A 12,925-nucleotide genomic window follows, 5' to 3' on the forward strand; every position below is an offset into this window, starting at 1 on the left:
ATTCCAATATGTCCATGCAATGTTGGGAAATTATCTTAGTGTGTGAAATTACAATTTTGCAGGACATTTTTTTAGGAGGTCCCGAGATAGCTGGGTTAGTCTGCAATATCAGTATGCAAAGGGATCTTGCAGCACCTTTAAGACTAAATATGGCGCATTCACACCGCCATTTACTTGCGCTCCGCACGTCCTAGGGTTAGGAAGGGGCGTGCTGGGTTGGAAGGGTCTCACCTTCCTAACCAGCTCTGTTCCTGACGCGCGGAGCGCGTAGTAAATGGCAGCGCCCGTCACACAGGCACTGCCCTATTTACGTCTCGGACTCACAGCGTCTGGACATGGCGCAGTGGAAGTGACACTGCGAGTGCGGTTCGCTCCTTGCGGCCCCACTTCCGGGGGCCAAAAGGAGTGCCATTTCGGCGCTCCTTTTTAGCTGCGCCAGGAAGCCTTGGGTCTGGCCGCTGAGGCTTCTCGGAGCAGCTAATGGCGGCGGCGCGCAGACCGCCGCTTTAGGGCGGTCTGTACGCGCCTATGTGAAAGTAGTTGTAGCATGAGCTTTCATAGACTTGGCCACTGAGCAGTAAAGGGGGGAAGCTGTTTACCTCGATGTTTCCTAATTCATGGGCGAACACACTGACAGTACCACCAGTTTCTACAATGGACCAAACACTCACAGGCAGTCTGCTCTGCCTCTTTCTTCTGCCCGGATAGACTGGCCAAAGTGGGACATTCATAGGTATAAGCTGGTGTTGCCATTATTATTTTTTTTTTCCACCTAATTGCAAGTGCACATATTTATGGAGTGTTGCCAGAGCCACCCAGTCACCTGCCCCCATCCCACTCAGCTGCCATCCCACTCAATGCCCCTGGCAACCAGTGTGTGCAACTTCCCATTTGATCACAGAAGCAATCGCTACCTGTTCGTTGTATAGTGCACCCAGGACACATTGGCACAGCTTGAACCAGAGGACCTTGTATATGCCCCCTTCCCCTGTCCCCTGGTGGACTGGCCATTTGTTGAAGTTTCTTAAATTCCACTGTTTATTGGTTACATGCCATGTTTGCAACCATTTACCTTTATGGGGAAATTATATGATGGGTTGATGGTGGGAACTGATCACTGTGTGGCATGTTGATCAATTTGCAGGCAGGCAACAGAAAAAAATAAGGGCAACAATGACATGGCCAGCTGTGTGCCCTTCCTCTGTCTCTGGACCAATGTACAGTCGATTATACTGGTGTGTAATTCACACTTCTTTGCTGATCCAGGCATCTGGGGAATTATTTGCTCCCGTGTTTAACCCCAGAGCACAACTTCATTCTACTTTCCTGTGACTTTGACCATATGTGTCATTTAATCAAGTAGAGTTGAAATTGCCTTTTTTTTTTTTTCTTTTTCTTTCACACACCCACACACACACCACACACAGACACGTGTGTGTGTGAATATATATTATTTTTTGCTCATGCGATAATCCCTTGGTGTCCTACCTCAGATGCATACAGTAACTGATGCCCAGAAACAATCTTTACAGTCTGTATGACAACTCTGGAAATGCAAAACTTAGGGTATGTTGATGAGATGACAGGTTCAGTTTCATCATCATAGAATCATAGATCATAGAGTTGGAAGAGACCACTAGGGCCATCCAGTCCAACCCCCTGCCATGCAGGAAATCCAAATCAGCATCCCTGACATGGCCATCCAGCCTCTGTTTAAAGACCCCAAGGAAGGAGACTCTATCACCCTCTGAGGGAGTGCATTCATTGTCGAACAGCCCTAACTGTCAGGAAGTTCCTCCTAATGTTCGGTGGAATCTCTTTTCCTGCAGCTTGCATCCATTGTTCCGGGTCCTGTTCTCTGGAGCAGCAGAAAACAAGCTTGTCCCTCTTCAATATGACATCCCTTCAAATATTTAAACAGGGCGTCTCATATCACCTCTTAACCTTCTTTCTCCCGGCTAAACTCCCCAGCTCCCTAAGTCGTTCCTCATAGGGCATGGTTTCCAGACCTTTCACCATTTTTGTCGCCCTCCTTTGGACACGCTCCAGTTTCTCAATGTACTTTCTGAATTGTGGCACCCAGAACTGGACACCATATTCTAGTGGAGCCTGACCGGCGAATACAGTGGCACTATTACTTCTCTTGATCTAGGACACTACTTCTAATTGATGCAGCCTAAAATAGCATTGGCCTTTTTAGCTGCCGCATCACACTGTTCACTCATGTTCAACTTGTGGTCTACTTGGACTCCTAGATCCCTTTCACACGTAGTTTCATTCAGCCAGGTGTCACCCATCCTATATCTGTGCATTTTATTTTTCCGCCCTAAGTGCATACCTTACATATTCTCGTGTTGAATTTCATTTTGTTAGCTTTGGCCCAGCTTTCTAGTCTATTCAGGTCATTTTGAATCTTGATCCTGTCCTCTGGGGGTATAGCTATTCCCCCTAATTTGGTATCATCTGCAAATTGTAAGTATGCTCCCATTCTGTCATCCAGGTCATTGTATAAGATGTTGAATAGCACTGGGCCAGGACAGAGCCCTGTGGGACCCCACTGGTCACTTTTCTCCAGGATGAAAAGGAGCCATTGTTGAGCCCCCTTGGGTTCGGCCGGTCAACCAATTACAGATCCATTAACAGTTCCTTTGTAGCCCACATTTACAAGCTTGTTTGCCAGAAGTCATGGGAAACCTTTGTCAAAGGCCTTACTGAAATCAAGATATACTATATCACCACGCATTCCCTTCATCTACCAAGCTGGTAATTTTATCAAAGAAAGAGACCAGGTTTGTCTGGCATGACTTGTTTCTCTGAAAAACCATGTTGACTTTTTGTGATTATGCATTGCCTTCTAGATGTTCACAGACTCTCTGTTTAATGATCTGCTCCAGAATCTTTCACGTACTGATGTCAGACTAACTGCGACTAATTGTTGGGATCCTCTTTCTCCCTTTTTGAGATGGGGACAACGTTTGCCCTCTGCCAGTCTGCAGGGATCTCTCCTGTTTTCCAGAGTTTCAAAGATTATTGCCAATGGCTCCAGTATTACATTTGCCAGTTCTTTTAATACCCTTGGTGGAGTTCATCTGTCCGGAGACTTAAATTCATTTAGATTAATAAGGTGTTCCTCTACTATCTCTTATTCTTTTCTGTACTGAAATGCCCCTATCCTGTCCTCTGCTCCATTATCCTCAGGTTGGCACCCATTGCCTTTTCTGAGAAAGAATGAGGCAAGAAGGTGTTGAGTAATTGCCTTTTCTCTGTCTTCTGTTAGCATTTTGCCATTTCTCCACGCAGTGGCCCTACGTTTCCTTCTTCTTCCTTTTGCTGCGGGCATATCCAAAAAAGCCCTTTTTATTGTTCTTACCTCTCTGCAAGCCTGAGTTCATTCTGTGCTTTGCTTTTCGTACTTTACCCCTACATCCTGCTATTTCTTTGAATTCCTTTTTTGTGATTTCCCCCTTTTTCCATTCTTATACATCTTCCGTTTCAACTTAGCTCGGTTGAAAGTTCCTTAGTCATCCATCCTGGTTCTCTGAGACACCTCCCGTTTTTCTTTCTCACTGAACTGTTTGAAATTGTGCCTTCAGTATCTCCTTTTGAGAAAGTCCCATCCGTCCTGACTCCTTTATCTTTAGTATTTCTGACCATGGAATTGCCCTCAATACTCTCCAAGTTTACTGAAATACCGCTCTCCTAAAGTCTAGGATGGTGTCTGACTATGCTGACTGTGTGGTCATCTGTTCCTAGAAAGATATCATCCAATTCCTCAGTCTGACTTGGGGGTCTGTAGTAGACTCCCACCGAACATCCTTGTTGTTTTCCCTCCCTTTAATATTTTACCCAGATACTCTCCACCTGGCTTCCATGATTGATGTCCTGGATCTCTTCACTGGTGTAAATATCTCTGACATATAGTGCTTTCCTCCTCCTTTCTTGTTTGGCCTATTTCTCTTTAAAAGGTTATACCCCTCTATTTCCACATTCCAATCATGAGGACTCATCCCACCAGGTTTCAGTGATGCCTATTATATCATATTTGCTTTGTTGTACTAGGAGTTCGAGTTCATTTGCTTATTTCCCATGCTCTGTGCATTAGTGTAGAGACATCGCAGCCATAGTTCCCTTTTACTTGCTGCCTGTGCAAGTCTCATGGTGTTGGAAAACAAAGGCAGGAGTAACGATGCCTAAAACAGGATGGGTGGCTGGCCATATGAATGTAGTTTGGAAATGTGGGTGTGGCAGGCTAGGAACCAAAAGGAGATATTTTAAACTGGATAAAAGTGTCCATGTTAATATGGGTAGTGTGCCAGGAAATCATTTTCTTTGTCCAACCCACTATTGATGATTGAGTTTGTGATATTCCTAATTCAACTGTTTTCTTTCTAATCTTTCTTTGTAGTGTTTTCATTCAAGAATTCTGTCCTGAGATCAGGAGAAAATGCCAGGAAGAATGAAGTTTTCTGCAACAAGCTTTTGATTGTTCTCATTCTTAGCATCTAATTTATATCCATTTATCTCTGATGCAAAGACTGGATTGTTTGCTCATATCTACTGCTGAAGGACATTGTTGACAGAGGATGGTACATCTCACATTAGGGATGAGCAAGTGCAAGTGCTTCTATGTTGTGGGCTGTGTTGAGGTCCTATGATGATATTTCCTGAGTAGATGTGTGGGTGAGATTCCACTGGGTTTGTGGCAGGTCTTGCTACCACCTCCCCATCTGTGTATGTGTCCTTTTGTAAGAAAAAAAAATGTTTGAGATTGGAAGGCAGTCTTGTAGGCAGTTAATGCTGTCACCAAGATCTTTTGGAGGGCAGTGTTATGTGCAAATAGGTTGTGGTTCATGATAATCACCTGAATAGTCCCAAATGGGAGAAGTCTGTGTTCCTATAACAAGTGTGGACATTTATTTTAAAACAACAGCAAAGAAAATGAATAAATTCACAACAAAAATCACTTTTGAGGAGTGGGGTGGGTCCGAGGAAGAACATTTTCTTATTTAATTTGCTATTTTATTTTTTTAAATGATGGGTTGGGAGTAGGGAGGTTCTGAGGATTTCTGTCCCATGTACCAAATAATGTGATTGGCTTTGGGGCAGTTGGCACTTTGACTTGGATAGGTGAAGCATGTATTTATCAATGGTTTCAGGAAGCAAGGTGTTTTGAGATGTCCCTGATGTGATTTAATTGATCATAGGTTTGTTTTTTTTTGAGAGCCATGGTCAGACCCTCATGCAGCTGTGCCTGTTTCCAGCAATGTTTGGTATGTAAATTAGGGAATGTAAATTTTCATAAACTCTGTGCTCTTTGGCAAGAATAATATCCATTTTTCTTTTTTCTTTAAGAAAGTAATAAAAAACTGTATTTCTCGACTATTTGAAGCTCAATATTATTCTGTACTTAAGGCGGGTTACAAACCGCCAAAATATACGTATGGAATACGTTTAGGGTTGGAAGGGGCGGGCTCCGCACCTACCTAAACAGTAATATTCCATATGTACAAACATGGTGTGGCGCCCCCTTACATGGGGGCCGCATGTTTACGTATCGGACGCATAGCGTCCAGACGTGTACGGCGCTAATGATGTCGCGAGTGCACCATCGGCGCCTCGCAAAGTCATTAGGGCGCCGCGAAAGAAGCTCCATTTGGAGCTTCTTTTTGCGCCGCAAGGGAGCCGGCGCGTGTGGTGTGGCTGCGACGGCTCCTTATGGAGCAAACGGCGCGGTGGAGACCGCCTCAAAAGCGGCGGTCTATAACCCCACCTAAATAAATAAATAAATTGCATGTGCTTTTTTGTGTGCAGAAAATTAAATTCTCTATGCAAAAAACCAGCTTCCCCAGGAATAGTATTTCCTGTTAGAAATGCTATTGACTGCACAGAAATGTTATTTTTGTGTGTGTGCAGAAAATGCAGTTTCTAGGCAAAATAATCCATGCCATTTTTGTGCAGAATATGTCCTGAACGCAAAGATTCTTGCCTATCTTGGGCCTCTCCCTCACCAGAGTTTCTTGACACTTCAGAAATATGTTTTTTGGCTATGTTTGATATTTTTGATTATTTTTTCCATGTCTAGTGTAAATAATCCTACATCCAGTCTACAGAATAAAGGAAACCCACATTCTTATTAGTAATGAGACACTGAGTGCTACACATGCACACATAAAAGTGTTGAAATACCAGGTTCATGCTCACCCAATACCTTGTAAGTGGGAGGAAAGCATAAATTTAAATACAGTACCCCACATCAACCACGGGTTACCACCCACGGTTTGAACTTCCACGGATGGCAAGCCCCGCTTTTTCAATGGAGCTCACACATGTTGGTGGTGTACATTGGTGCATGCCCATTGAAAAGAACAGGCTTAACGTCCTGTGTATTTTGCTTCTGTGGGGATGGGTGGGTCCGGAACGGATCCCCCGTGGATGTCAAGGGACAGCTGTACATGTTGCAGTTTGTGGATCTTAGATGGTACTAATCTCAGAGAAACTCCTTTTTCTTTTGCTTTTAACATGTCAAACTTACTTCCTGGGCAGCTGTGTTTGTGATCCAGTTGCATCACACAACCCTGGCAGGACTATCGCAGAAACACTTCCAAATACTAAGAAGCTAAAGGACTGTAGAAGTGGATCATGAATATAATGAGGGAGTGTGCAATAGTGTTAAAATGATGGGGAGGGGTGATTTACCCAATTTATGCCAATCCTGTGAAAATACAGGAAAGGAATGGGTAGATTTGTCTCACCGAAGCATTCGGCTAAAGCGCTTAGGAACCATGCATTTATGCTGTAATCATCTACCTTCGGGGTGTAGTAGAAATGAATGTCTATAAAAGGACCGTGAGGGGCTCTTCCCAGATTCTGAATCTTGTTCACTTCCATAAAGTGTCATTCCACAGAATATAACTATAATATGAGAAGGTTTATTGCTGCAGTGACTCACACAGTTCAACCACAGGACTAGTTTGCTTGGCCTTTTTCAGGAAAGAAGAGAAACAACATGATTACTGCTAGCATTTGTCTTGAATACATGGTCTTGTAACACATTCAGTTTAGAATTATACAAAAGCAAAAAAAGGAGCAGTTTTGTGATGTTGTTGAAATTCTTTCAGAGTCCCTGAGAATTCCACAAATATTTCAGAATGAAGCAAAAATGAACTTACAACTTCACTGTAGGCAAGTGTTTAGGGAACACATTGGTTACCACATGACTGAACCACAACTTTTTGTGTCCTGTGAAAATGCCAGAGTAATCCAAAATGTAATGGCTGGCATCCCAGTAATGATTTACGCATGTGTAGCTACAATTTACAAAAGTCCAATTTTAGATGGGGCACAGAGGGCCCTTGTGCACTACCTGGCAACTGACAAGTCCCAGGAGGGATCCTGTCAATGTTGCTTATCAATGGAGAAAGGTGATTCAGTCCGTGAAGATATGATTCCTCTGAGCTCCTAGAGGAAGTGAAAGACATCATTAGAAATTGCCCCATCATTTCCTCCCTCCCATCCAAAGTGGGCTCAGTTGCTTCTTTATGGACTGAATTGCTTTTCCTGTTCCTTTCCTTCACACTAGTAAGTGACAATAGCAATAGCACTTAACACTTTACATTTCTTTACTGCTTCATAATGAACTAAGCATTATTTAAACAGTTTACAGTATATTAGCCAATTGCCCCTCAACAAGCTGAGTACTCACTTTACCAGCCTATGAAAGGAGGGAAGGCTAAGTCAACCCATAGCCCTCTGGGATAAAACTCACAATGTTGTGGCTGCAGTACCAGCATTTAACCACTGCACCCCCAGGGCTCCTATAGCTGAGGTAATAGTAGCTGAGGGTCCTCCCAGGGCTTTGCAGCTGCCCAGAAGTGGGAGAACATAGAACTGCACATGTGAAGCTATGTGTCAATGTAGAATTTCAGCTAATATAATGATTTCTTCTAGTAAACTATGAGGAAGTTCAACTTATGCAAAATATGGGAAGATGTGTACCTCCAGATGTGATTGGACTATAGTTCTTATCATATTCTTATCATAGGGCTGAAGAAGAATGACAGCTAGGTGTGGCCTCTGGCTGCTCCAGCTGTGATCAGCCCACAATTGGCCAGGGATTGTGGGGACTTGACGGCCCGCTCTCAAAGCAGGCCACTGAAGCAATCCTAAATGAGCCACCAGCAAGGAGCAGATTTTTGCTGCTCCTTGTGCCAGTGGCTTCAGGCTGCCTTAGGTGGCCTCAGTGCAGTTTCTGGCCATGTCCAGGGTGTATTTCATCTGCATGCCACACATAAGAAGCAGCCAGAAGCCACTCCTTTTGGTCTGTTGGGCCATAGTCATGGCGAGGAATGATGGTAAATGTATTCCAACATGAGACCCATATGTTCCCAGTCTGAAATATACCATGGTACTTTCTTGCTTCCTCCTTTCTACTGGAGGCCCCAGTCTGCACATTTGTGCACTGAAACACACAGATTTGAGAACCCTCCAAAACAGTATGATGTACAGTGGACCCTTATTATATGCTGGGGTTTGGTTCCAAGATCTCTCATGGATAACAAAATCCATGGATGTTCAAGTCCCATGAAAGATAATGACATAGCAAAATGGTGTCCCTTATAAAAAATGAAAAATCAAGGTTTGATATTTGAAATTTATACTTTTTTTTAACATCTTCAAACCGTGGATGCTTGAATCCATGTATAAAAAAAATCTGTATATAAGAAGGGCCAACTGTATGTTCTATGAGAATGCCTAAATACCCTAAAGTAGTGGTCCCCAGGTTTCAGGCCTCCAGATGCTTTGTACTTTCATAATTCCTGGCTGTTGGCCGTGTTGGCTGCGGTTTCTGGGATCTGAAGTCCAAAAACAAATGGAGGACCACAGCATGGAAACCAATGTCTTAAAAAGCAGCAGATACTGTCTAATTGGGGAAGTTGAGCAGGGTCACTGTTGATTAGGCCTGGCCTAAAGTAAGAAGAGCCCTTCCTCTTTGTCATCTCACATCATCTGGCCTCAGAGGAAAAGAAAGGCCTGCCAGCTCCATCTGGTCTGGCCTAAAGTAAGAAGAGCCCTCCCTCCAGTCCATCTGCCACAGTCCAAACCTCAGAAGGAGAGAAGAACTGAATAACTTATTCCCCTTCCCACTGCCTTTCCATTCTCCTTTTGTGTCATGTCTTTTTTAGATTGAAAGCCTGAGGGTAGGGAAAGCTACTCTAAGAGCCTTTCTGGCTGAAGAGCAGGTTATAAGTCCAGTAAATAAATAAATAATACAATTTGGATGGGAGATTGCCAAAAAAATACCAGGTGTTATAGGCTACATTTCAGAGGAAGAAACCCGGCAAAACCACGGTATTCTTGGGTTATGAAAACTCTGTGAAATTCATGGGGTTGCCATAAGTTGATAGATGACCTGAAGTTGTATACATATACACACACACACCAGCAGCAACAGCAGCAGCTCCTCCTCCTCCTCCTCAAAATATTAGGTAAACATTGAATAAAACAAAGTACCTCTCCTTCATTGCATTAGCAGAAATGTCTTCTTATTCCATAAGAGATTCTCTATATCATGCTACTTTTCCATGTAACCATCACAGAAGTATCACCACAGCATTTCTTTCATCAAAATTGTTTCCACTGCATTCCAGTGACCAAACCCAGAGGTTTGTTGCAAGGATAAATGGTAAGGGTTGTGAAGAGCTTTGTGGATTAAAGCACTAGAGAAATAGTTAATCGCTATAAATGATGACTTTCACAAGAGAAGCTTTCCTGAGTTTCAGTAAAAACAGAAGAAGACAATGTTCTCATTCAAGAGACTTAATTAATACTTGGAAGTTTTCTTCCCAACCACAATAACTTTCATTGAAATGTAAGTCATTTTCAGTTCAATTCATTTATACTTCATTGGCATAGTAAAATTGCAGTTAAAAGACAAGTCTCTTTGTTCAAGGATGTAGGCAGAGAATTGATATAGGTTTAAAAACAACAACAAAGAATGGTAGAATCACTGATTTTTTTAAAGCTATGGAGTTGAAAGAACTACAGATTATCTAGTCCACATATTTGCCATAATTTTTGTGGGTTTTTTGGGTTATGTGGGTTATCAGTTTCTTCCTGATGTTTTGCCAGCATCTGTGGCTGGCATCTTCTAGAACATGGCCACATAGCCCGAAAAACCCACAAAAACTATGGATGCCAGCCATGAAAGCCTTTGACTTCATATTTGCCATAAGGTACTTCTAGCTGTCCTGTAGTCACATCACTGCCAGAGTCACACACACCTGATGCTCCATAAATGCCCTGCAACTGCAGAGTAATTGCATTGCAAAAATGTAACTACGCAGTCAATGTTCCACTGCAAAATGTAGAGCAGTAACAAATTGTAGGCTGCTTTTCTGTACCTGATGGATCCAGGCAAGACCATAGAAAACTGGTGGGTTTGTTATCCAGCCATTTCTGCTTGATATGAGAAACTTGTGCAGCTGATGAAAGCTAAAAAATAAACACCAAAACACCCATTATTATTATTATTATTATTATTATTATTAAACTTTATTTATAAAGCGCTGTAAATTTACACAGCGCTGTATATACAATCTTTTTAATTAGACGGTTCCCTGCCCTCAGGCTCACAATCTAAAAAGACATGACACAAAAGGAGACGGGAAAGGTGGTGGGGAAGGGGATTTGGTCCAGCAGTTCCTCTCTACCTCCAAGGCCTGGACCAAGGCAGATGGACTGGAGGGAGGGCTTGGCTTCATAATGGATGGTTAATCTTCTTCCAGGGAGGCCTGTTGGAGCTAACCTGCCTCTCTAGTAGGATAATACATATAAAGTACATAGCAATACAGGAAATGGTTCGATAAAAACAGGCACCAAAAGAACATCAAATAGCAAGTGACAATTATGCAATGCCTGGGAAAGCTTCTCTGAACAGGATGGTCTTCAACTCTGTTTTGAAGCTTGTTAAGGAAGTGATGGCCCTTGCTCACGGGGGAAGAAGGTTCCAGGAGTGAGGGGCAGCAAGTGAAAAGGGGCGAATCTTCTAGTACCTTTGCAATTAAATGAACAAAAGACATTGTAGCATAAGGTTTTGTAGAACAGGCTGCGTCTGCACTGCAGAAATAATCCAGCTTGACACCACTTTAAATGTCATGCTGCAATGCTATGGAATTCTGGGAACTGCAGTTTTGTAAGACATTTTGCCTTTTCTGTCAGTGAGCCCCGGTGCCACAACAAACTGCAATTCCCAGGATGCCATACCATTGAGACACGGCAGTTGAAGTGGTGTCAAACTGGATTATTTCTACACTGCAGATGAAGCCTTGCTCTACTTTCCCAGACATACATATGGATTTTTCACACCCTTTTGATTTCTAAAAGACTGATGCTTTGTTACTAGAAAATAATTTTTCTTCACCTGTGATCTGATGGATAGAAAATATAACAATTTGAAAGCATGATAATAATTATGTATCAGTTGGTGCTTTATACCCATTGATTCAACCATCCATGGCTTGAAAATATTCCTCAAAAATTCTGCACACCTTGATTTTGCCATTTTATATAAGGGACATCATTTTGCTACACCACTCTATATAATAGGATTTGAGCAGTCATAGATTTTGGAAGCTTCAGGAGGCCTGGAACCAAACTTCAGTGGATACCAAGAGTGTATTGCATAGACAAAACTTACAAATGGACTTAAATCTGGACTTTTAGAGGCAAAACAGGCGGCCCCTTTGCAGCAATTTCTCAGAAGCTTGGGATTGTGTTGTTTAGACAACGCATGCCTCCAAGCTGACAGGAAACTGCCATGAAGCTGTCCAACCGACCACATGGTGGCCAACTTCACAGCACTCCAGAGGTGTGTCATTCATATGCTACAGGAGCACCACAAAGCTGCCATGGAGGCGGAAAAGCTGACTTTTTGCCAGCTCAAAAAGGAGCGGCTTTCTGCCACTTCTTTTTAAGCTGGCAAAAAGCTGGATCAGGGCCATGGCATGTGATTGCCGCAGCCCCAATCCAGCAATCAAAGGGACGGCATCTGTTTTGGCCCCAAATCAGCTTTTATGTGACTAATCTGATTATTTTTCATCCTTTTTGCTCCCTCCTGCACACACTTTTTTGTGGGGGGGGGGGTATTATTGTATGTAATTGAGATCCCTTTTGAATGTGGATAATTTTAAAAGAAAAGAAAACCTTAATTTTTTTAAAAAAAAAGTTTTTGAAAGTATATGATAAAATGACCTGCTACGACAGTGAATGGATCTCATGCAAGTTTTGTATACGTACATGCTCTCCTTCTATTGTTTCCTTCTTTCAGAAAAAAGGAGAGCCATAGACAGAATAGCACAGAGTCAGGATAGGATGAATATTCCAAAAATGTTTAAAATATATTTTAAAAAACATGTTTCTTGAGTGTAATGAAACTTTGATTTAAAAATCCCTGGACTGATGAGAAGCTTCATATAATGTATTCTGTGGAATGCATTACCAACCTACATGGATTTCATACAAAACTTACAGATGGTTGTTTTGTGCAGAAAAATGGGGCCACCCGACAAAGCGGGCTGGCCCAGTTGCCGTGGTGAAGAGCCCTGGCGCGGAGATGCCTGGGCCGGGATTCACCTGGGCAGGTGGATAGGGAGGCACTTCCAGTCTGGCGCTGAAGACTACAGGTCCCAGTGTGCCTCAGGACCCAGAAATGCTTCATTCTCTGGCGCCGCCTGGGATTGGCCAGGAGGCGGGACCGCCCCTCCTTCCCAGCCTCCCATTGGATGCCTGGCCTATTTAAGGCCATGAGGTGCCCGGGCCAGCGCCATTAGCATTCCCTGTTGACAAGGGATGGATGAGCGAACCATCGCATGTGCGAACATGTGATCAACCGCATGGGCGGTTACCAGCTGGGCGTTAAGAGCTCTAT

This window comes from Sceloporus undulatus, chromosome 4, assembly GCF_019175285.1.
Source record: "Sceloporus undulatus isolate JIND9_A2432 ecotype Alabama chromosome 4, SceUnd_v1.1, whole genome shotgun sequence".
NCBI lineage: Eukaryota > Metazoa > Chordata > Lepidosauria > Squamata > Phrynosomatidae > Sceloporus > Sceloporus undulatus.